The sequence below is a fragment of the Oreochromis niloticus genome, linkage group LG18, assembly GCF_001858045.2.
Source record: "Oreochromis niloticus isolate F11D_XX linkage group LG18, O_niloticus_UMD_NMBU, whole genome shotgun sequence".
Lineage (NCBI taxonomy): Eukaryota > Metazoa > Chordata > Actinopteri > Cichliformes > Cichlidae > Oreochromis > Oreochromis niloticus.
In genome coordinates this window covers 5,915,511-5,937,875 of record NC_031982.2, presented here as the reverse complement: position 1 = coordinate 5,937,875, position 22,365 = coordinate 5,915,511, and the positions used below count along the sequence as shown (strand labels likewise).

The following is a 22,365-nucleotide window of genomic DNA, read 5'->3' as shown; positions in this document are numbered from 1 at the left end:
CAGTACAGATGGATGTTTGGACATGCTTAGAAGATTGACACATCTGAAGCTGAGATTATGCTGAAATTATTATGTACATTTCAATACCCTACTACATAACTGAAAAAGATACAATAAAAAGAGTAAATTTTATAAAATTTATGTCACACAGAAAAGGCCCCAGCCAGATGGTGCATTTAAAACCAGGGCCTTCATGCGGTGAGGCAACAGTGCCAATCACTGCTCCATTGCACTACCTCAATTAAAAAAGATATTTAAAAAAAATGAAAACCTTTTATTTTAAAATATTATTTTTAACATTTTAAACATTAAAGTCTTATTTGAAATATTAAGCAGCCTCTGAAATTAAGTGTGCTGGCAAATGTACACTGACGCTTTCAAACAAAATAGGATACATCCAATAAATAATAACACAGTATTCCAAAAACACAAAGTTGTAAGCATTAAACTGATATCGGAAATGGGAATAGACTGGTGTTTATTATCCATTGTTATCTTCAAATGCTTCAGACTACAAGCCATATTTCACCATACATTCATACTGTATTCACTTTAACCTTTTAGATCACTGTGACAGAAATATATCCCTCACTTTTGCTGTTCTGACAGTTTTTATTTCAAATCATTCTTCATTTGTGAGTCCTTTTCATTGCCGATCAAATTTTGTTTAAAAAAAACTGCCAGGCTGCTCAAGTTCCTCCCAAATTTCCTCTCAGTGCAGACCTCAGCACATCTGTTTCCAGTTGTACAACATCTTGCCAAAATATTATTTTGGTATCCAGTTGGAAAGTCAAAATCCACCACATAAGCACACTGCCACAAGGCTGTGGTTCTGGTTTGTTACCACGGAGACGAGCACGCAGAGCGAAGGTTGCCGTGTGGCAGCGATGCTTGTCTTGGCAGGGAAACGGCCAACTCTGAGGTCGAGTGACAGCCAGACACACACAAACACACAGGCACACACTCTCTTTCTCTCCTTAAGGCTCAGCAGGCAGGGTGGCTGGGTGGGATCTATGTGTGTGTGTGTGACAGTGTAAAGCAGGCGAAGGTGACAGTGACGTGACACTGGTGAAATAATTATGAGTCCAAAACAGGGCTGACAGGGAGCAGCCCATGCCCTTCAACTATCTGTCAACTGTCATTAACATAGAGTCCTAATACACAGCCTGAGGAGAGAGAGAGGAAGTGAGTGAAATGGAAAGGAAAAAGAAGAAACTACAGAGGGGAATATAAAACGCATTCTTAGAAAGACTCAATAAAAACATCACTGATTTCATCCGAGTAGTCAGACTGATCTGGTGAAGAGAATGATTGTTGAGAAAGAAAAAGATCAAGACTCACCTGTTCGTTGCTGTGCCAAATTGCACTGGCTGTTTTCTATTCGATGTTTACATGTGTACATTGATGGTGCAAGATTCAGATGTGAATAGGGCCTGCAGAGTGCATAACTTTATTCACATGTGTAAGGAAAATGCCACAGAAGTAAACATTTCACTCATTTGTAGAGTCTTTTCTCTAAACAGCAAATACCAAAGGTCATGAACAGGAGCACTGTATGTATGTGTGTATATGTAGTGGAGTAATTCTCACCATTACACAAAACCACAATCAGGTCTGATGATGTTGTTTTCCCTGTTCAGGTTTTCACAGGGTACTCTGGCTCTCTGGCTTTACCCACATTCTAAAAAGCAGCATGTGATTCTACATTGCGTATAGCTGTGTGTGTTTAAGTGGTCAGTAGGGTCAGACAGACTTGAAAAACCGCTGCCTGATTCCCAGTTCACTCCACATGGCATTACTATAAAGACAACTCCAGAAGAGAACTCCAGAGTATGATCTGACACAAGTACAGTATTTACGATCAAATGTGGACTTCCAGCCTTGGAACTGGAAGCATACGCCGGCTTTTGTCGTCTGCATCATATCCTGGCCATAGATGCATGCATTTCCTGTGACGTCTGGAGTCCCCCCATGTGCGTGTGTCAAATCCAGGACTATGACGTCAAAGAGCATGGTTCACATTTCCTGAAATAACAAAAAACAAAAAGAAAAACCTTAGTTAAGCATAGGAAAAAAATGTTAATAAAGGGAGCAAGTCGCACGCTGACTTCTTAAACCAAGAACACAATGGTTCCTTAAGTCTTACCAAGTGCTGCGAGAGCCATAAATTACATGTTTTTTTTGCTACAAGAGGACATTCTGATCCGCGTGATCAGCAGCCAGGAACACTACCTGCCTCACCAGCATTGCTCCAACTCAGAATTATATAAATTTTAAAAATAAATCAGAAAGAAGATGCCTTTTACATTTTATCTCACAAGATAATACAAGCAAGAATATTCATGAACAGTGTTATACATAAGAGAAAGAGAAACTTACTTGCATACTTTTCCATCTCTGTTATTTCCGTCCAATTTCCGTCTTTTATTTCATTTCCAACTGAATTTTAAGTTTGATATCAGAGATTTACATTTAGTAGTACAAACAATATACAACCATAAAGTGAAAACCTGTCAACCCCATGAGATCTCTTTCTTCTGTAAATGCGTGTGAAAGTGTTTCTAGGCTGTGGATTGATATGTGGATTAGATGAAGGCCCGGGTGAAATATGTTAGAGAACACCCTGTTACCAAGAGTCAGGGTGTAAAACGCCTCAGTGTACATAACTCTTCTTAACGGGGAGTAAATCCCTCCTCAAAACAAGAAGACACACAGTACATTTTGCAACAGTATATTTGGAAATAAATCTCACATGATGCACCGTGAAACACTCAAGGAGACGACGACAGGCAGAGTTAAAGAGAAAGAACCGAGAACGAGAGATGAGAGAGCTTGGATTTATGGAGAAGGGCGATATCCCAGTACCTAAGATGAGCCAAATGGCCAACAACAGACTGACGGACTGAAAACACAAACAAAGAGCCATTTTTATGATGTGAATAGATGGCTTCGCTGCAAGACACTTGGCTGGATTTTATTTGGTTGTGGCTTTGACCCGAGCCACTACATATTTCTGTTTTATGAAGAGACTCAATGGCTAAGACAGCGGCTAACAGAGTGGCGCGAACTCTCTCACCTCATTGGAAGACCAAACGGGAGGAAAGAGAAAAAGAGCAGGTGAAAGGCAGAGACAGAAGATGGTGGCCCGATATACTCAATTGATAAAAAACCCATCTGTACCTATGCCTGCTACCCACATACAAGAGCACATTCATAATCACTAAGACTGAGAAGATACTCTTGAAGACAACAGCCCTTTTGGAATTCGTCTTTCTCCCCGCAGGCAAACAAACACACACATACACTTGTCTTCAGTTAGACATTTGTTTTCTTGTCATTAGAAATTTGATTACAGTTACACTGATCAGGCATAACATTATGGCCACATGTCTAATATTGTTTTGGTCTCCCTATTGCTGCCAAAACAGACATGGCAAGATGTTAGCAACAGATACTTGAAGTCCTGTATACTGTAAGGTGGGGCCTCCATGGATCAGACTTGTTTGTCCAGCACATCCCACAGATGCTCGATTGAGATCTGGGGAATCTGGCAGCTCAAACTTATTGTTGTACTCCTCAAATTATTCCTGAACCATTTTTGCTTTGTGGTCAACCCCTCAGTCATCAAAGAATACCGTTTCCATAAAAGGGTGCACATGGTCTGCAACAATGCTTAGATAGGAGATACGCGTCAAAGTAACATCCACATGGATGGCAGGACTCAAGATTCCCCAGCAGAACATTACCCAAAGCATCACAATGCCCGTGCTTCCCTGCCTTTTCCCAAAGTACATCCTGTTGGCAGTTATTTGGCAGGTAAGTGACACACACGCCCAAAGCCAGCCACGTGATGTTAAAGAAAATGTGATTCATTAGTTCAGGTCACCTTCTGTCATTGCTCTTGGACCACTTTTGATAGATACTGACCACTGTAGACTGGGAACACCCCACAAGAGCTGCAGTTTCGGACTTGACCCAGTTGTCTTGCCATCACAAGTTGGCTCATCAGACTGGTTCAAACACTCCATTTTTTCCTGCTTCTAACACATCGACTGAGAGGATGAAATGTGCACTGGTTCCCTAAATATATCCTACCCAGTAACAGGTGCCATGAGGAAGAGATATTCAGTGTGATTCACTTCACCAGTCAGTGGTCTTCATGTTATTCCTGATTGGTGTATCAGACCTGTCCTTCTACACAAGTTATTGTGCTTTTGTGCCAAATTATCTTTTTGTAAGTGTGCTGTAATGTCCTTTTCACTTTAGTTTAGATAAAATGTTGCTCAAATTTAAGCAGAAATTCTCTTTTTAGCTTCATGGTAATCAACATGCAAGCACTAGCATCTAGTAGCATTTGAGTTTGAAAAAGAATGAAGTCTCTTCTCAATAGATTGTTTTTTTTTTCTGTAGTTTATTTAAAAAAATCAGCAATACATACACATAATTTCTTTCCATCCCTCGCCTTATGATTTCTGATAAAATGCTGGATAAAATGGTTTGGACATAGGGGTGAGTCACAGCACTGTAAAACAAATTCCTGTATCTGGTAAAACAGTCATCACTGTTAAAATTAATTGCACCCGTCGCCTGGATCTTTGACAGGGAACATGTGACAGTTGTTGCTTTCAGAGGAAAACCCCAGCGAAGCCATAGATGACTCAATCTTCTCCTCTGCCTTTCATACAGTATCTCTTTCAATCTCTCACACACATGCTAATCGTTCCCTCTCATTTGCATCCTAATGATTTCACTCTTCCTTTTTAGCCCTGTCCAATCCCTCTATTAAGTTATCTGCTGCTTGTGCTCCCCCTCATGTCTTTGTGTAGATGTCTGCTGACTTTTCTGTCTCTCTTTTCTGGAGATTATTATTCTGTATCATAGGGGAGGATTTGACTCTTTTATATTTGTCTCTTATAGGGCAATGACATGTGCCACTCATGGAACCACATGAAAAAAAGAAAGAAAATAATTTTGGTTCTGGATGAGTTGTTTTTCTTTAGAATTGAATTTCTTTAGAATTAGAATGAAAAGATTACCAAAAAATTAGTCCCCCCCCCCCCCCCCCCAAAAAAAATGGATGGATGATGATATAAAGACACATGAAAAAAATAAAAGCTGACAAAAAAAGAAAAGAGCAGCGCAAAACCAAGCAAATGCCACAGTTGCACTTTTTCAGTTGATTTTTGATCTTTTATCCGATTATCACTCTTTTTGCCACAGCTCAACTAGTCATTCCTGTTATACTGTTATTGTCGTCAAACTGAAGTCTGCTGGCAAGGACGCATGCGTAGTTGATACACTGCAATCTTGATTCTCTGGGGAAGTCTGCGCAGTCACAAAAAACTGCCAAGCATACAGACTTACTCTCTTACCTGGTAATAAAATTTATCATAGTGTAACATCTTGTTTTAATCTGGTAATTTTATTGATTGATATTAGTAAATATAACCTGACCAAGAGTGATTATGTAATTGTTTTTAAGTCAGCGAGAAATATACATTTATTTGGTATTTGAAATATTTTTATATGTGTCGACGATGTTAAGATAATGTTCTTCTGTTTTGATTAAAAATAATCCTTTATTTTGTAATGCAGGAGCAGCATTTGCATTTCGTCCTGTGTTACCCCAGTAGGTTGTAGTGGTATAGTTTCATAATTAATAAGTGTGAGGATAATAAACCAGGGCTGTGGCTGAGGATGCATGAGGGAGAACCAAACTTGTTTAAGGAATTCACAATCCTCAGCATTTCTCTGTGTGTGTGTGTGTGTGTGTGTGTGTGTGTGTGTGTGTGTGTGTGTGAGAGTCATCATTTCAATGACTATGCACGTGATACTTGGCAGTGTGTGATTCAGAAAAGCATATGCAGTTCTTTCATATTTCATGGAAATAGAGTATCTAGAGTTTCATAAAATAAAGCTTGGCCATATGTTTTCATTAAAATCAAAAGAACTGAACTTAGTATTTCATTTAGTGGCGCAAATGCTAATTAATCGTATTCGCTAATCGATTATTAATTAGTTTGTAAACTTCCAAGTGGCCAAGTGCCTACATCACTTATTAAATCAAAGTGGCATCTTGCAGGAGCTACACTTTGTGAAGGAATTGGGGAATTTCTGTTTTGGATCGATGAGGTTCTGTTTGTTGGATTCTGAATATAAATAGTTAATGTAAATTCCTGTGAATGCAGATGAATGCAGTATGTATTCAGTATGGGCTCTAGCCACTGTTTTACCTAGATTTGGATTGAATTACACACAATCATGTAACATATATACACACTGAAGTCACAACTTTTGTACATATCTCAGAATGTCAGTAGTGTAGTTTGAGCTCTTGTAGGCAGCGTTGGGACCACATCTGGGGAGGCAGCAATCATTTCTGAGCCGACTGACCCAGAGCAGTGTCTAGCTGTGTGTCTAAGGTAAAATTATATTATTTCACTATTTCAGTATCATTGTATATTTAGTACTTGTGCGCTTTTTCAGTCACAGCGTGATTATTGTTAAATGTAGTGGTCTGATTGGTCAGATATGTTTATTTCGATCAGAAAAATTGAGCTTGGTTCGAAAAAACGAATGCTGCTAATTCATCCTGTAAATTACGCGGTGTGAACAGCCACGTTAAAAATGAGTCTGAAAAATATTTTTATTACACAAAATATTTGCGTGTATTTGACACATCTGGTGTGTAAAACTCTTAAGGGTAGCACAACTATTTACTGTAAGTTTAATTATAAATTTACAAAACAGTACAATTATTAACAACGGTCATTATAAAGTGTCTCTCAGAATAGAGATTGGATCATTAATGACACTGGACGAATGGAGCTGTCCAACAGCACCGATGCCACCTGCACTCTTTCACTCATTAAATTCCAGCATAAATGGAAAGCAGACATATCATCCCTGGCAACTAAAGAAACAAATAATGACTTTGTAGCTTTAAGATTTGGATTATTAGTAACAGCTGCATTATTTTCCATCAGCTGCCATGAAGACTTATTGCAAAGACTTATAAGTCCTTGCAATACAGAGACTTTGAACTGCCTAAGTCTAGGGGCACTTCTTTAAATGCTATACTTAAAATGGTCTGGGGCTACTTTATGACTGAAAAGTCGTGCATTTTGGTTATTTTATCCTCTAGATTTATCCCTCACATCTCAAGATGAAGATGGTCAAAGGGTTCAACAGGAGCTTTAAAACAGGAGCCCACAAAACATTAGCTATAGTTATCTTTTACATACTCTTAAAAAATAATGGGTACTGGCTAGAATCAAAACTGTTTCAGAGTCAGAATACTTTAATAATCCCTGAGTAAATTATGTAACGTTCTTTATGTGTGTTCTTTAACATGATGCCGCTTGAGAAGCATTTTTGGTTCAACAAAGAATCTTTCCACAGGTTCTTCAGCAAATTTTTTTTTAAAGCCAGAAGAACCATAAAAATGGTTCTGTAGCTTCTTGGAGGAATGATTTTCATTAAAGTTCTATGTTGCACCAACTAGTTTAGTAAAGGGCTTCATTTAAATGGTTCTTTAGCAATTCTTTTAAAAATAGATCGCACTTTAATATTAAAATCATAGCAACAAAAAGCATAATAAAAAAGACAAAGGAAAGATATTCTTATTTGTATAGAAATGGCTATCAAGCAGATTTTACTGTTAACACAAAATTTTAATATTGCACAGCTACAAATTTTCTTGATAACACTTGATTTACAATCACTGTGTTTTAAGGCAAGACTAAAAGACCCAGAAATACTTGAAAAAAGAAGCAGAAAGTACAAGAGTACACAGCTGAACACGTGTTGTGTGTATACAATACAATATCCTGGTAGTAGAGTTGAAGAGCATTGGAAAGGCTTCAAGAAATCGCCTATCACACCAGTTCGCGGAGATGGATTCATGACCAACTCAAGGTGTCCAGCAGCGATTGAAAAGGTCACTCATGTCGCCGCTGAACCCCTCAATGTCCCGTACACCTTAGCCTCTAATCTGAATAGTGTGTGTGCGCTGTGTGTAATCTGAATAGCAATAAGGCTGGCTGATAGATTGATGCATAACAGCAAGGAGCATGCAGAACAGGCAGGCTATTTTGGTGTCAGCTCGCTTTATTTTTCGGCTGGCACAGTTTCATTCGGCCACATGAGATTTGTAGATCGGATGCCGGCTTCGAGGCAGGAAAATTACTTTAATCAAAGTTGTATTTTGTGCTTTCAAAGCACACAGTGACGAGTTTTGGCATTTGATTTTGTAGTCTGCGCGTCTATGATAAAGGAAATGTGTGTTTACCTTCTCTGTGGAACACTTATGTTGATAAAACTTGAATCATACTAATAATTTAATATTTTCTTTACCATATGCATTTCTGAATTAGTCATGAAGAAATTTTGTCTCACTCCAAAAAAGAAAAGTGAATGTAATTTTTGTTTGTAGTAGTAAAAGCATTTTTGAATGACAGTCTCATTGATGTTAACCTACACGGAAAAAATACTGAACTTGGATATAATTCCCTTTATCCAGATGGGTTTTTTTTTTTTTTTTTTACTTTTCCCCCCAAAGATATTCAGTATGTTACAATATAACATTTTGAATATGTATACCAAAACTAACAGGGGCTCTAAATACTGAAAGCCCTCATTCAGAGTTATAAATTCATTGACTTTATTGATATGATAGCAGAACAAACCACTAAACATAACACCATATAATGATGGTAATCAATCCTTTCTGTGTGCAAGTCTTTTTCTCCATATTCTGGTAATTTTCCCAGAAGAGCACTAGGATGCAGAAATAAAGAAATCTATGTTTTCTAGATTTTCTAAAATGTTTCTAAAGAAAACAAACTAAATAAATAAAATGTAAACTTCAGCACAATTGGTGAAACTCTATAAATAGTTATGTATATATTTATACAAACACACACACACACACACACACACATAGTTTCCAGTTGGCATTCCAGAAGCCAATTTGCAATCTTTCATTCCCCTCCCGTCACTGCTTCAAAGTCTGCATGCTTTGCAGCCTTTGGCACAATTGCTCAGACTTTGACGGAAAGGAGTAAGGACTGGACTGTCCTTTAACAATTACCAGCCGTGGTGAATATTAAAATAATATTAAAATGTCTGCCTCCATCTGCGGTTCTGGCCTGATTGCTATCTTAACCTCTGACTGGGGGAAGGGGGTGGTGGCGGGTGGTGGGGTGCAGATCAGTTTGGTCTGCTCAGAAACACCAAGACTGAAAGGAGGCTCACTTTAATTCTCCTTGCTTGTGATTTCCTGGATAATAAGAAGGATGGATAATGTATGCATGGTAGATATTACTGTCCTGTGCTGCAATGTGTAGCCACACGATTCTACATGCGTGCACACAACAGCAGAGACGCACACACTCTCACACATATTAATCTTTCTGACTGAACTGTACAGTTACAGAGGGAAGGCAGCAATACAGAGCTATTATATTTGAATCATCATGATATCCTTCTCTCTCTCTCACACACACACACACAGACACACACACACAGTTCTAATCTCCTCAGATAGAAACACTGATGTGTCAAAGCGATGAGGGCAACTCTTAAATCACGTTGGGCAAAGACACAGGAAGGCAAGGATGGAGAGACAGAGGAAAGGAAGGAATGGCGAATATGTAGACGAGAGAGAGGAAGTGTCGATGGACACTTTGGACAGTCGATGGACGTTTTACAGCATTTAGTGATACATACAAAAGAAGACAAATTCATTAACAAGAATTCTTCTCCTGACAAGCCATGACATATTGTTCCATCTACAAATGACTCACAGCCGAACCTCAGACTGATATTAAAGGTAACCCTGCGACCCAAACATGCACATCCACAATCGTACACACACACACACACACACACACACACACACACACACACACACACACACACAGTCCCTCATAACAACCCAGCTCCCAGTAATATTCAGTAGGACTCCTCTCAGCAGGTGATAAAGATGTGACGACTGATTCACAAACAGTCCTTCACCGAACGTGAAAACAGCATGACACCGATCAAAGCCAATACAGATCCGGAGCATACACATTAATGCACACAGACACACAATGACCTGCTTAACCGTTCAAATGAAATACAATACATATCTCATACAGAGGGGGGGCAAAAAAAGACTAATTCATGGCTGTGCTAATAAATCACACAGATATTATGAGAGCAGGGATTGAGAAAGAGGAGATGCGGGAGACTTTTTAATTATAACTTAAACATCAGAGTCTAAACAGGTCTCAGGGGAACCTGTGTAATGATTTCATGTCCCTGTTTTTGTCTTGGAGAAACTGAGGAGGGTTGATTTATTTTATTATTAGCATTATTTGCACTATGAGATGAATCAAAAGACAAAGATGCTGCTAGCTAATCCAACAAGCATAACCAGCTTTAAACATAAAAGGGCATTTTATTCTTATGTTTTTATGCTTTTAAACAGCATGGATTTCTTTGATTATATCAAATTTTTATATTCACTGACATTCACTATCGTATACTAATTTCGGGGGTCACAGCAACCGTTACTGGAGTGGTGGTAGTGGCAGTAATTATAACAATATCAAAGAAAAAGTATTTTTGTCTTTAAAGTAACATTTTGCAGTAACGGTGCTGGTGACAAAATATACATTTGAAAGGCATAAAATAGTGATATGAAAAAGTGGCATGAAAAATAATGACATGTCCTTGTATTTATATTACCCAGTTAAACTTTAATACAGAATAACACACAAAATGATCCATCATTCCTTTGTGCTCAGTCTTTGCACATTTCTTTAGTTGTTTTATGCACTGTATTTTTTTTTTTTTTTTTTTTGCATTGATGCTTTCTGCAGACTTTTTGTTTGTTTGCTGCAACGTGTGTGCATTCATTGCTATCCTCTTTTAAAAGGCTTTTATTGGATAATTTAGCATGTTGTGGAAAGGAGAGCAGAATATATTTCCGTATGAATAAAGACCACCTGTACTTACATCTTGGCTCTCTGGTAGGACTTGCATTGTTGAAAAGACAGGAAATGTGACAAAGAGAGCAAGAAAATAAAGGACTAGGCGGCAGAGAATTGAAAATTCATTCCTGAAAGACATTAGGAAGTGCGCCATATTCCTTAACTTCTTGGCATCAGGTGGTCCCATCGCACCACAAGTTTGGACATGTACAAAATGCGCATCCATCACTGGTTTATTAGTGGTATGGCATTAGCAAGGCCCGTGTATCTTCACTCAGCATATGGCATTTCATATATTTATTTAGCTGTGTGTGTTTTAATGTATTGCTTCTAAAACTGTTCAAGAAACTTAAAGTTAATCTTAATAAATTCTGATTGCCTGTCCTGATAATAAGTGGCCTTAAAGAAAAACACACAACCACCCATAGATTGCTGTAACAATTGCACACACACAGAGGGACCCCCCACCACCACCACCCTTTTTTTTCTTTTTCATCCCGATTCTCTTACTCATACCCCTGTTCTCCCTCCCTCTTCTCCCACCATCCCTTTTGTTCTGTGCACTTCTATTTATCACGGTGTGAAGGTTGAAAGAGATATTATTATGGGGTGTCGGGCTGGAGAGAGGAGACAGGGGTAGCCACACGGATCGCGTGGGGAGAACGCGGGGCTAATGACGGGAGGACAGGCTTGGTCAGTGGCCTGTGGTACCCGCTGCATGTGATAGATGGAGACCAGAGGGAAAACAGGAGGGGAAAGGAGGGAGGAGGAGGAGGGCAGGAAGTCCTTCCTCTGCCTGTACATGTATTTTATTTTATTGTTTCTAGGAAATGACTGAGGAGGATTTCTACCATGTTGCGATGGCTGAAGAAAACATTATGTCTATGTGTGCTTGTACTGTTCACAAGTGTGCATTTCTGTGGATATGTGTTTTGGAGTTACTTACTCATAGTGTGATAAAAAAGAAAATATTTTTTTAATCCTTCTTAGCGTCACATTAATTTAATACTTTATAAAAACATATATAAACACAACAATATACAGTATATAAGTCATTTTCAATTCCTGTTAAAGTTATTGTTCTTTGTTTATCTCATGGTAACTTTTGGGGGAAGCAATTGAGGCTCCATGACTCTCTTGGGGACATTCCCATAGGGAGGGCTTAAAATCTGGGACGCTCCACCAATTGCTCTTAGAACTGAAGAAGCTTCTCGGATGAGAGGTGAAAGGTCTTCAAGGAAACTAAAAGAAGTCCAGACGCTTTTCTTTACAAGCTCCTGAGACTGGTTCAAGTAATGTTGGTCAACAGTTTCTGCAAAACCTCCAATAGTCTCTATGACATTCTTTTAAATGAAATAATTAGAAAATACTGCTTTGTCCAGTTTCTGTAATAGTTATTACTACGTGCTTTATGTTAGTAAAAGCTGTGGTTGGGTGGTTTCTAAAATATAATGAACATATGGTTACCAAATGATACAATTAATGTCATGGAAAGTGACAATGTGACAAAAATAGGATAATTCCAACTAAAGACTTGGATGTAACAGTTTTTTTATGCACTGGAGCAAAAAACAAAGACTGCGTGCCTTATTACTAATAAAAAACAGGTGAGGAAAAGATATTTGTTATGACTGATAATAACAGCTTGATAACAGCATCTGACTGTTACTTCTTGCAATAATTTTTAAGGCCTTAATCTTATGCTCTTATAAACTAAATTTCAATTACATTAGCACACAGCAGTTGGCGAACAATACAAAACGTTTGGAAGGCATTATCGTGGTATTGTGGAAATGTGCTGGTAAACAGGAACAGGAAGCTGGAACCTCCACAAAAGACAAATTTCCCCTTAACCTTCCAACACTTTGTATCACTATCAAGTCATGAATCAATGTCAGTGCTATTATGTCACATTACCAAATAACTGTATAGTCCTTCAATGTACTTTTATTTTATTTTCCTACAGTTTTTAAAAGCAGTTGCTTTCTGCAACTATTTGACTATTCTGCTCTGACTATAATGATCCAAAAATAAACTAATAAAATTAATGCTTCTCCTGTCTGCTTTGCCTTGTTTGGTGCAATTACATGCTTTCTGCATAATACTGCATTTACATAATGCTCCTAAAGATACAATTGGGGCACTTTTGTTTGTTTGTGCTTGTGCTTTTTGTTGTTTGCACCAAAAACATAGAAAAAGAGAAATGAATTGCAATAATTATCATGATGAGTAATAATCATATATATTTGATCAAAATACAATTGTGGGCTTCTTCCTCAGGAATGACAGTTATTTGTTTAATGGTTGAAAAAATTATATTTATTTGTGTTATGAAATAAAAAACAAGGCAAAAGTCATTAAATAGGAAACATATATTAGACTACATCTCTTTCTACTCTCTGACACACACGTTTAGTCTTGTCTAAAAACAATATAACAAAGAAGGTAGATGAATATAAAGGCTGGATATCAGACTATTCATCACTGAATGATTACCGGCTGACAGCAGTAATTGAAAAACACTTATTGGAGTGGTTGGGGAGGAGGGCTGGTTCAGTCCCATCAGACAAAATAACCCTTCCAGGGTAAGAGCAGTCTAAAGGTGATGATAAATGGACATATTTTCAAACGTGAGCTTCAGGTTTTCTCTTTCTCTGAAATGTAGCATATTAAAAACATATAAAAGGTTCTCTTTCAGATATTTAAATATGTATATACTCTAAAAAAGTGCCAATAAAATGTTCAAATTTCAAGTCTTGTGAAATAACATGTTTTTTACATTGGAATTTTTTTAAAGATGATTTCCAGCTCGACTTATTGTTTTATGAAACTTATTTCCTCCAAAGCGTTGGTGTGCTCCAAGAATCGAAGTCACCAACGCAGAATTCAGTACATAACACAGCAATATACTTCTCCATCCATAACATGCTTGGCTTGCTAATTTATGCAGATTTTTTCAGGAACCACAGGCAAAACACTACATTTTCAGCATGTTCACAACAGGGCAGCACAGGATAATTCTTACTTAATTGTGGTAAATTGTGGTATTTAGGCTACTCAGCCAGAAACAAGTTGTTTTGTTAACAAAATCTAAAAACAAAAAAAGAAAAATTTAATTTTTTTTTGTCTGGACCACAAAACTAATGAAAGTAACGAAACCAAAAAACTGAAAGGGTGTTCTCACACAGCATACGCACCCAGACCTCTTGGTTGAAAGCAATGTGTTTGATTTGCACTGTACCACCAGGAACTTCACTTCCTAATGCAAATTTGGTCCGTTTTTCATTTGGTCAGGCACTGAAAAAAAATGGGGACATCTTTTGGATTTTCTTTTCAGATTTCTGATTGTCTGGAAAATAAAAAATAAAAAAATCCAATAGATGCCACCATTTCTTTCTTTTTTTTTTTGTCCAAGTGGCCCTCTCTCCATCCTCTTCTGTAGTCTCACTGTTAGCATGGGGGTGAAAATTTGGCAACACTGAAAACTGAAAGGGCTGAAACAAGTCCAGTATGCCCAGGGTATTTTGTGTTACCCTAACACTGGCAGCATGAGCAGTTACACAAAGCCGCTTATCAACTCGATAACTCAACTCAAGGTTTCCCAAGCTAAGTAGGTGCACATGGACTTCGAAGCAACTGACCAATCACAAAGATTGATAAGTCTACTGGTAGCAGAGCACTGATTTTACAAAGGAAGATAAAACTATAATATAAATGAATAGGTTACACACTTAATACAGCCGCAAAGCAACACGAGTGGAGTAAAATCAGTAGTATTGTACAGAGGAAAAGCTCTGTACAGTAGTATTAGTAGTATTGTATATGTTTAAGCATATACAGTACACATATACAGTAGCACTGTATATGTGTAAGTGTTTTAAATGTTCTGGTCAGTAAGAATGGAAAAGAGCTTCTAATAGTTTATCTTATTTGAGGAAGAAAAGCAGGTAAAAGTGTTACATTTTAAAATTGTTGATCTAGCGCTTTGCATTTCCATATTTAAATAGATTCCCACAGAGTTTATAGCCACCATAGCCATAAACTCCATAAACTGTCATTCTACTACTAAATTTAACACATGATGATTTCATTTCTGGACTTTTCACCCTAATTGGTTCAGTCTGGACTCTGTTCAGACTTAGACGCATTCATTCACATGTTCCCTTTAGAACACACCACAACAGTGTCCCCGTGTCAACCCTCACACTCTGCATGGCCTTCTTCACTACATCCATGTATCTACTCCATATTCAACATCCTCTTCTCAATATATCCACTACTGCGCAACTCCCAAAAAATGTTTGAATACATGGGGTTGACCCCATGTATTCAAACATGTCTGCCTTCTGCCTTGCTTCTAATGACTTTGGTTCCTCTTCTCTCCAAAGCATACTTCCACCTGCTCTCTACTCTCACTACAGAGATCACAGTGTCATCTGCAAACATCACAGACCACATCAGACTCCTGGCTGACCTCATCTATCAACCTGTCCATAGCCCCTGCAAAAAAAGGGGGCACAGAGCAGATCCTAAATAATTCCACCACCACCTTAAACCTATCACAGACCTCTCCACTGTCTTTTTGTACTTGTCTTGCACCACCCTCGCATACTTCTCGGCCACTCCTGACTTCCCCATGCAGTATCACAGCTCTTCTCTTGTCACCCTATTTTGCACCTTCTTCTGACCTTCTCTGTACTTCTCCAGCAACACTCTCAAAGCAAACATCATATTCGTAGTGCTTTTTCTCAGCATGAAGCCATATTGCTGCTCACTGATTATCACCTCTCTTCTTAACCTAGCTTCAACAACCTTTTCCACCATCTTCTTGGTATGGCTCATAAGCTTTATCTGTCTGTAATTATTACATCCCTGCACATCACCCTGTAAATCTGTATCAGTGCACTTGTTCTCCACACATGCATGTCTACAACACGACTAATCCTACAGTTACAATATCTAATATCTGGTTTAGGGAGAAAGAACCAAACAGCCGCCTGGTATCATGAGAGAAGCAGTAGCAGGAACAAATTGTGACTTTTCAACTGTGTCATTCTCCTAGCAGCCAAGACTTATGTTAAAAAAAAGAAGCTTTTTTCATGTGAAATATGATTCATTGATACAATATTTTAGTTTACTTTTAATCACAATAAATATGTGACTGAAATGTTAGTATTATCCTGTCTCCTCTCCCAACCCTCCCCTTCTCTTTTTCCTGCCATTGTAATATTTCACGCCCTCCTCTCCTTACAGTAAGCGTCATGCTCAGCTCCTGTGCCAACATATCTATCAGGATGCTGTTACTTAAGAAGCCATCCATCTCTCCAAGCCAGCTCTCCCGGATATTCAACACAGCCAATACTTAACACTGCTTTTTAACCAACTAAGACATCATCATTACTTTGAGGGATAGGGTCTTTCTGAGTGGAGTTGTCCTCCTATTTCATCCCTCCTTCACTCATTCTTTTGTCCTCTCCACAACTCTTTCATCCGCTGTACCTCACTCTGTCATTCTCATCTCTTTTATCTCTCTAGAGAGAGTTCAATCACTTCATGTCCTGTCCTCTACAGTGTCTTGTCCTGTGTAATGATGGGCTTGTACCATTATGTTCCTCGAGTGTCCTGTCCTGTCCATTCCTGTCTTATTCCATGTAATGCGTGCCCTTCATCGATAGGCAACTATACCGTCTGTCACACAAAATCTTGGGCATGCACTTATCAGAGAAGCAATTATGAGACAGTCAGTAACAAAGAGACTTGGGGATTTTCAGCATATGTTAAACTTTTTCCTTCTTTTGGGGGGGCTTCTTTTTGATAATTAAATAAAACGATACAAGGCTAGAATTTCACAGGCTGAGTTACACAGTTATTATTGCTTTTTCGTTTTTGTACTAGAGCTGTTGGCCCATTTCTCAAAAACTTTCTCTTCCCTTCTTTTGTTTGCTCGTCTAGTTTTTCATTTGGCAAGTAAATTCTTTCCTTACACTCTTGTGCCATAGCCTGTTAATGCATGAATATCTCATTGACTCGTTCTCTGCCTCAGCCTTTCTGATATATGCATGTTGTAGATCGTCTCGTCTTGCCTCCCACTTTGTCTCAGTGAGGCTGACAGACCACAGATGGCTGTCTTTGATCTGCCATAACGAGCATCTCCATGTCAAATTACAAGGGAACCGACAGGAGAAGAAGGAGACGCTGAAACACAAAACAAAAAAGATGAAATAAAGAAAGAACTAGGTAGACTCGGCTTGAGAACTTGTGTCCCTGTGATCACAGCAAATGAGACCATCGCTGTTTGATCACTTTATCAACAAAAACGTCACTGTTCCCTTTTGCAGATGAAGAAGAAAGCTAATAAATTTTAAAAAGCAAATCATTGATGAAATGCTCAGCAATCCATTTCAGCGGCTCTGTTGTAATTATACCTCAAGAAGTTAAAAGGAAAAGAAAAGACGTAACATTCTAGGAAATCACATCAGATAAAAACAAATGCATACAAACAAATTGGATGAAATAGCAGCTAATTTTTTAAGACTGTTTTGGTATGTACATCAATCAAATGAAATAAAACTTTATTTTAAATGTTGATTACATGTTAGACATTGTACAACATAGCAATTAAATAAAACGCTATTTTCAAGAAGACTTTGTCACTTTTAAAAATATAAAAGTGTATTATATATAAAATAAAATAAAGTGGTATGCAAATTGTATTAAACCTATGTTTAACTTAATCAGCCACAAAGACAAAGTGATGGGTTTTTTTAATATATGCTCAAGATGAGTCTAATTTTGATGCTGTAATGTGTTTCAAAAACACTGGAGGAAAGGCAACAAAAAATATAAAAAATGTTATTCAATTCAACTCAATTTAATTTTATTTATATAGCACCACAGTTTGGCAGAGTTGCCTGAAGGTGCTTTATATTGTAAGGTAAAGACCCTGCAATATGATACAAAACTAAATCTACATATATAATATCATTAAACGGTTCAGACATTCTCTTTCAGGTATGAGGCTAAAAATGTCTTTCAGGCCTTTGGGCAGTACTGCTTTAAAAACAGATAAACGTCTGGGGTGTAAATCCTGCTGTGGGCTTGGAAACACTTCTGAAAAACACCATTAAGAAAAACAGTTCATTGCTACATCCAGAAATGTAAAAGAAAACTATTATTTGAAGAAAGTAACATCTATGACGGCCCCATTAATGCAGACCAAGGCATACAGGTTTTGGAGCAACATCCACTGCTTTAAAAAAATAAACAGAAGACTTTTCAGAGTGCAGCATCAGGTCCTTTAAATTTCTGGGATATTGATCTGATCAGTTAAGTAACAGAGGGGATTGTTAATCAGTTTAAGCTGCTTTGGTGTGAATGAAATTGACAACAGGTTTACTAGAGGGACAACAATGAGGCAACCCCCAAAACAGGAATGTTTTTACAGGTGGAGAATACTGACAGTTTTTGCATTTTTTGCATTTGGCGCAGGTCATTATCACTACTGGAAGCATTAGGCAATACCTGCACCCTACAGAGGTAGCCCAACTCCTCAAGGATGGCAATTCAGTCCTCCCATAGCCAGAAGGTTTGCTGTGTCTCCAAGCACAGTCTCAAGGGCATGGAGATTCCAAGAGACAGGCAGTCAATCTAGGAGAGCTGGACATGGCCATAGAAGGCCTTTAAACCATCAGCAGGACCAGTATCTGCTCATTTATGCAAGGAGGAACAGGATGAGCAATGCCAGAGCTACAAAATGACCTCTAGCAGGACACTGGTGTGAATGTCTCTGACCAAACAATCAGAAACAGAGTTCATGAGGTTGGCGTGAGGGCCCAACGTCCTGTCCTCACACTCCCAGCACCCTGGAGCCAGATTGGTATGTGCCATAGAATACCAAAACTGGCAGGTCCACCACTGGGGACCTTAACACCTCTGGCACATTATGGTTCAGTCCAACTAAGCCAACAAGGTTGCACTTCAGACTGTCTAGAAGCTGATTGATGCCCTAGTCCTGATCTGTAAGGAGATCTCACACGACACTGTCTGTCATGCTCTGGTGTTGTCAGGCATAAATACAAACATGTGGAGGCCATACAAACTACTGAGTACCATTTGGAATTGCTACCTACCGCATCATTTTTTCACTTCTATTTTGAGAGTGTGTTTGAATTCAGCCCACTGTAAATTAATAATTTTCCATCAAATGATGTGGGGTTTCATATTCATTTCTAACACATTACTGAGTCCATATCAGCAAAGATATGCTGCATGTTTTTTTTCTCCATTGTGATCTGATGTGTTTTCAAAGTGTTCTTTTAATTTTTTGAACAGTGTATGTGCCATCCACACAACTTCAGGAAAGGACAACAGGACTATGTCAGCATTAATGCCTGGTTACTAAACCAGTCTTCTTACAATCTAAACCTTTTAACTACTGAAAATATCTGTTTAATTATGAAAACAAATATTGCCTGATCAGCTGAAACATTTTGTTCTCAAAAATATAGTAATTTGTGTCTTCAGTTCCTAGACACATGAAGTGATACAATTATAGGAGGTGATGTAATAAAGTTGTAAACGTGTCCTTGAATGGCCTGTTTTTTTACATGTTTCTGGTATCATTTTTTTAAGCACAAGATTTTCACAAATCACTAGACTTTCTCATTTTAACCATTTAATCATTTCTATTAAATATTGGATTTAAATTATTTGAAAATCTTTGCATTCTGTTTGTATTTTCAGTTTATTTTATATCCAATAATTTTTTGGTATATAACTGCATTCCCTGCATTTTCCTCCCTCTTTTTACAGTGTGCTTTATGTTCTTTCCCACTGCCTGTTAATATGGAGTAATAGTCCTGCCCACAGCTTGACTCAGGCCACTGCCATACTGTTAAGAAGCAGCCATTTGAAAACATGGGCAATCTCATTCTCCCTCTCGCCTTCTCTCTCGCTCTTTCTGTCAGGATCTTGGCAGCTCGTGGGAGGTGCTAATGGAAAAGCTCCTGCTCCTGTTCTCCTTGTTCACCACACTAATGTGAAAGGCACCATCCATGTTACAGCTGTGTGTTGCCATGACCAGGCCACCCTGTCATAGTCCGCTGGTCACCCAGCTAATGGGCCGACCACAGAGGAGAAAGGTGGGCTGTAACAGATGGAGGGAAAGAAAAGACTGCTATCAAATGATGCAGACAGAAAAACTAGAAACTACTCATATCCAATTTTTATTATAGTAATAGTAATATTCGAAGAAAAACCTCCTCTATGTCTGTGTAGGTTCTCAGTCATCCACGTCATGGTAATCTAAGGAGTTTGGAAAGAAAAACAAATGGACTTCTTTAAATTTAAAGAAGTTTTCTTTCTGATCTCCTTAGACAACCAACTCTATGCATTTTATGCACCATTAAGCTGAGAATTAGCCAGTTGTCTGTTGAAGCAACTGTTACAGTGTGTTCACTTTCCTTCAACAATGAAATTATTACTTACAATAACAAAAGAATGACTTTGTTTCACTCTACACATCGCCCTTGTTCTTGTCATTTATAAGACGATGGATAATAAAGCAATTTGGTGATAAACTGTTGGGTAATGTTTTAATAGAAAGGAAGATGAGGTTGATGTTTTGCATCTCTAAGTGCTACGATATTCTTTTCTTCTTCTTTTGGCTCTCGCTTTTAAGGGTCATTTTTCTTCTGTCACACAAACCCTCTGAATGTCCTCCTAAATCCATGAATCCTCTCTGTGGCCATCCTCATCTGCCCTGCCCACTGCTTTAGGTGGTTGAACCCAGCTATTTAAACTCCTCCGCCTTTGCTACCTCTACTCTATGTATATATACATATATATATATATACATATACATATACATATATGTATATGTATATGTATATATATATATATATATATATATATATATACATATATGTATATGTACATATATATATATATATATATATATATATATATATATATATATATATATATATATATATATTCTTTCTTGGTTCTACTGACTTTTCAATCATCTTCTCTCCAGAACATACCTCCACCCCTCCAGGCTCACTTCCACCTTCTCTCACTACACATCACAGTGTCGTCTCCAAACGTAATGGTCTACAGCAGACTCAAAGGCAATACCTGAAGGAATTCCAACCCCCACCTGAATCCCTTTGTTACTCCTACCATACACCTCACCACATAAGATGTAGTCTAACCGTGTGTACTTTCCTCCACTCTTATACATACTCCCATGCTCCTCCTTCTTCCTAAAGTGTTAACCGAAGCCATTCTTTTCACAACATCTTTCCTTTCACATTCATGTCTTTAGCATAATGCCACTCCCACTTAATTAAACTTACTCCACAACTCCTTGTCCTCTTCTAACTGACATCCTGTTCTACAGAAATAATTTCCACTGGCACCCTGTTGGTTAGCAGCACCAGAGGTGGTCACTGTTAACCCAGTATGGAAATTTCATTCTTGATGATCTGCATGTTTGGTTAGGCAAAGACATCAGATGCTCTTCATGAGGCAACCCTCCCCATTTACTTTGGCTTGGGACCGGCAGTAGAAGTACACTGGCGTGTACTTGTGGCAGAGTTTAAGTGCTTACCATATGTTTGTCTGTAAATCTGCATCTACAATACTGAAAGAATGAAAAAAAGGAAAATCAGTGATGACCATGTCCCTTTCTGATCACTGTTAAAATGATAACCTGATGATAAGTTTCTTTTCTTATTAATGATTAAATGGTACGGGTTAGGTCTGTGAAAGAGGATACTTTTTATCTTTGCCTTCTGATGTTGGTGGATTTTTTTTTAGCAGAGAAAATTATTGAATAATTGAGCTAATTTTGAATTTAATTGAATATTTTGCTAATTTAAGCAGCATAAAAAACATAGCATGGGAATATTTTGTGTTTGTGTACGAGTGAGTGTTTGAGAGAGGTACCATGTGTGTACCTGCCAGAGTCTGACAGCACTTCTTGTTTCTTTTGCATATTTCACAGCAACCATGAGCCTGAAACGCTTCTTCTACCATGACAAACACACACAAACATTTGCCACCTAATTCTGAAACCAGACAAGTCTGCCCATTCTTTTTCCTCCTATTTGCAACTGGACTACAGCTTAAGACAACCTTCTTCTGACTTTGTCACATTGTGTGTTTCTACCAGCCATCACTGCACTCTGAATGTGTGTGTATCTATATGTTGTCTCCTCACAGAGATCATCACAAGTTCTGGAGACAGAGGTGTCCCTTAACAATACTCATCTGCAGTCCACCTGCATTACACTGTCCTGCTGAACAAATAGGTTTCAGTTTGTCAGACCCAAACCCAACTGTAGTTCACAGTTGGCCTGTATAACTCTGAACCACACACATA

The 22,365-nt window shown here is 38.2% G+C and overlaps 1 long non-coding RNA gene across 1 annotated transcript in view; it reads right to left on the bottom strand.

Moving 5' to 3' along the window:
* Positions 1 to 260: 260 nt before the first annotated feature.
* Positions 261 to 22,365, bottom strand: part of LOC102077635 (uncharacterized) — an 86,635-nt gene continuing 64,530 nt past the window's right edge. The window contains exons 2-4 of the long non-coding RNA XR_001222980.3: positions 1,591 to 2,025; positions 1,342 to 1,433; positions 261 to 1,166 (exon numbers count right to left, since the gene is read on the bottom strand). This is a non-coding gene — a long non-coding RNA (uncharacterized LOC102077635). The remainder of the gene's footprint in view (positions 1,167 to 1,341; positions 1,434 to 1,590; positions 2,026 to 22,365) is intronic.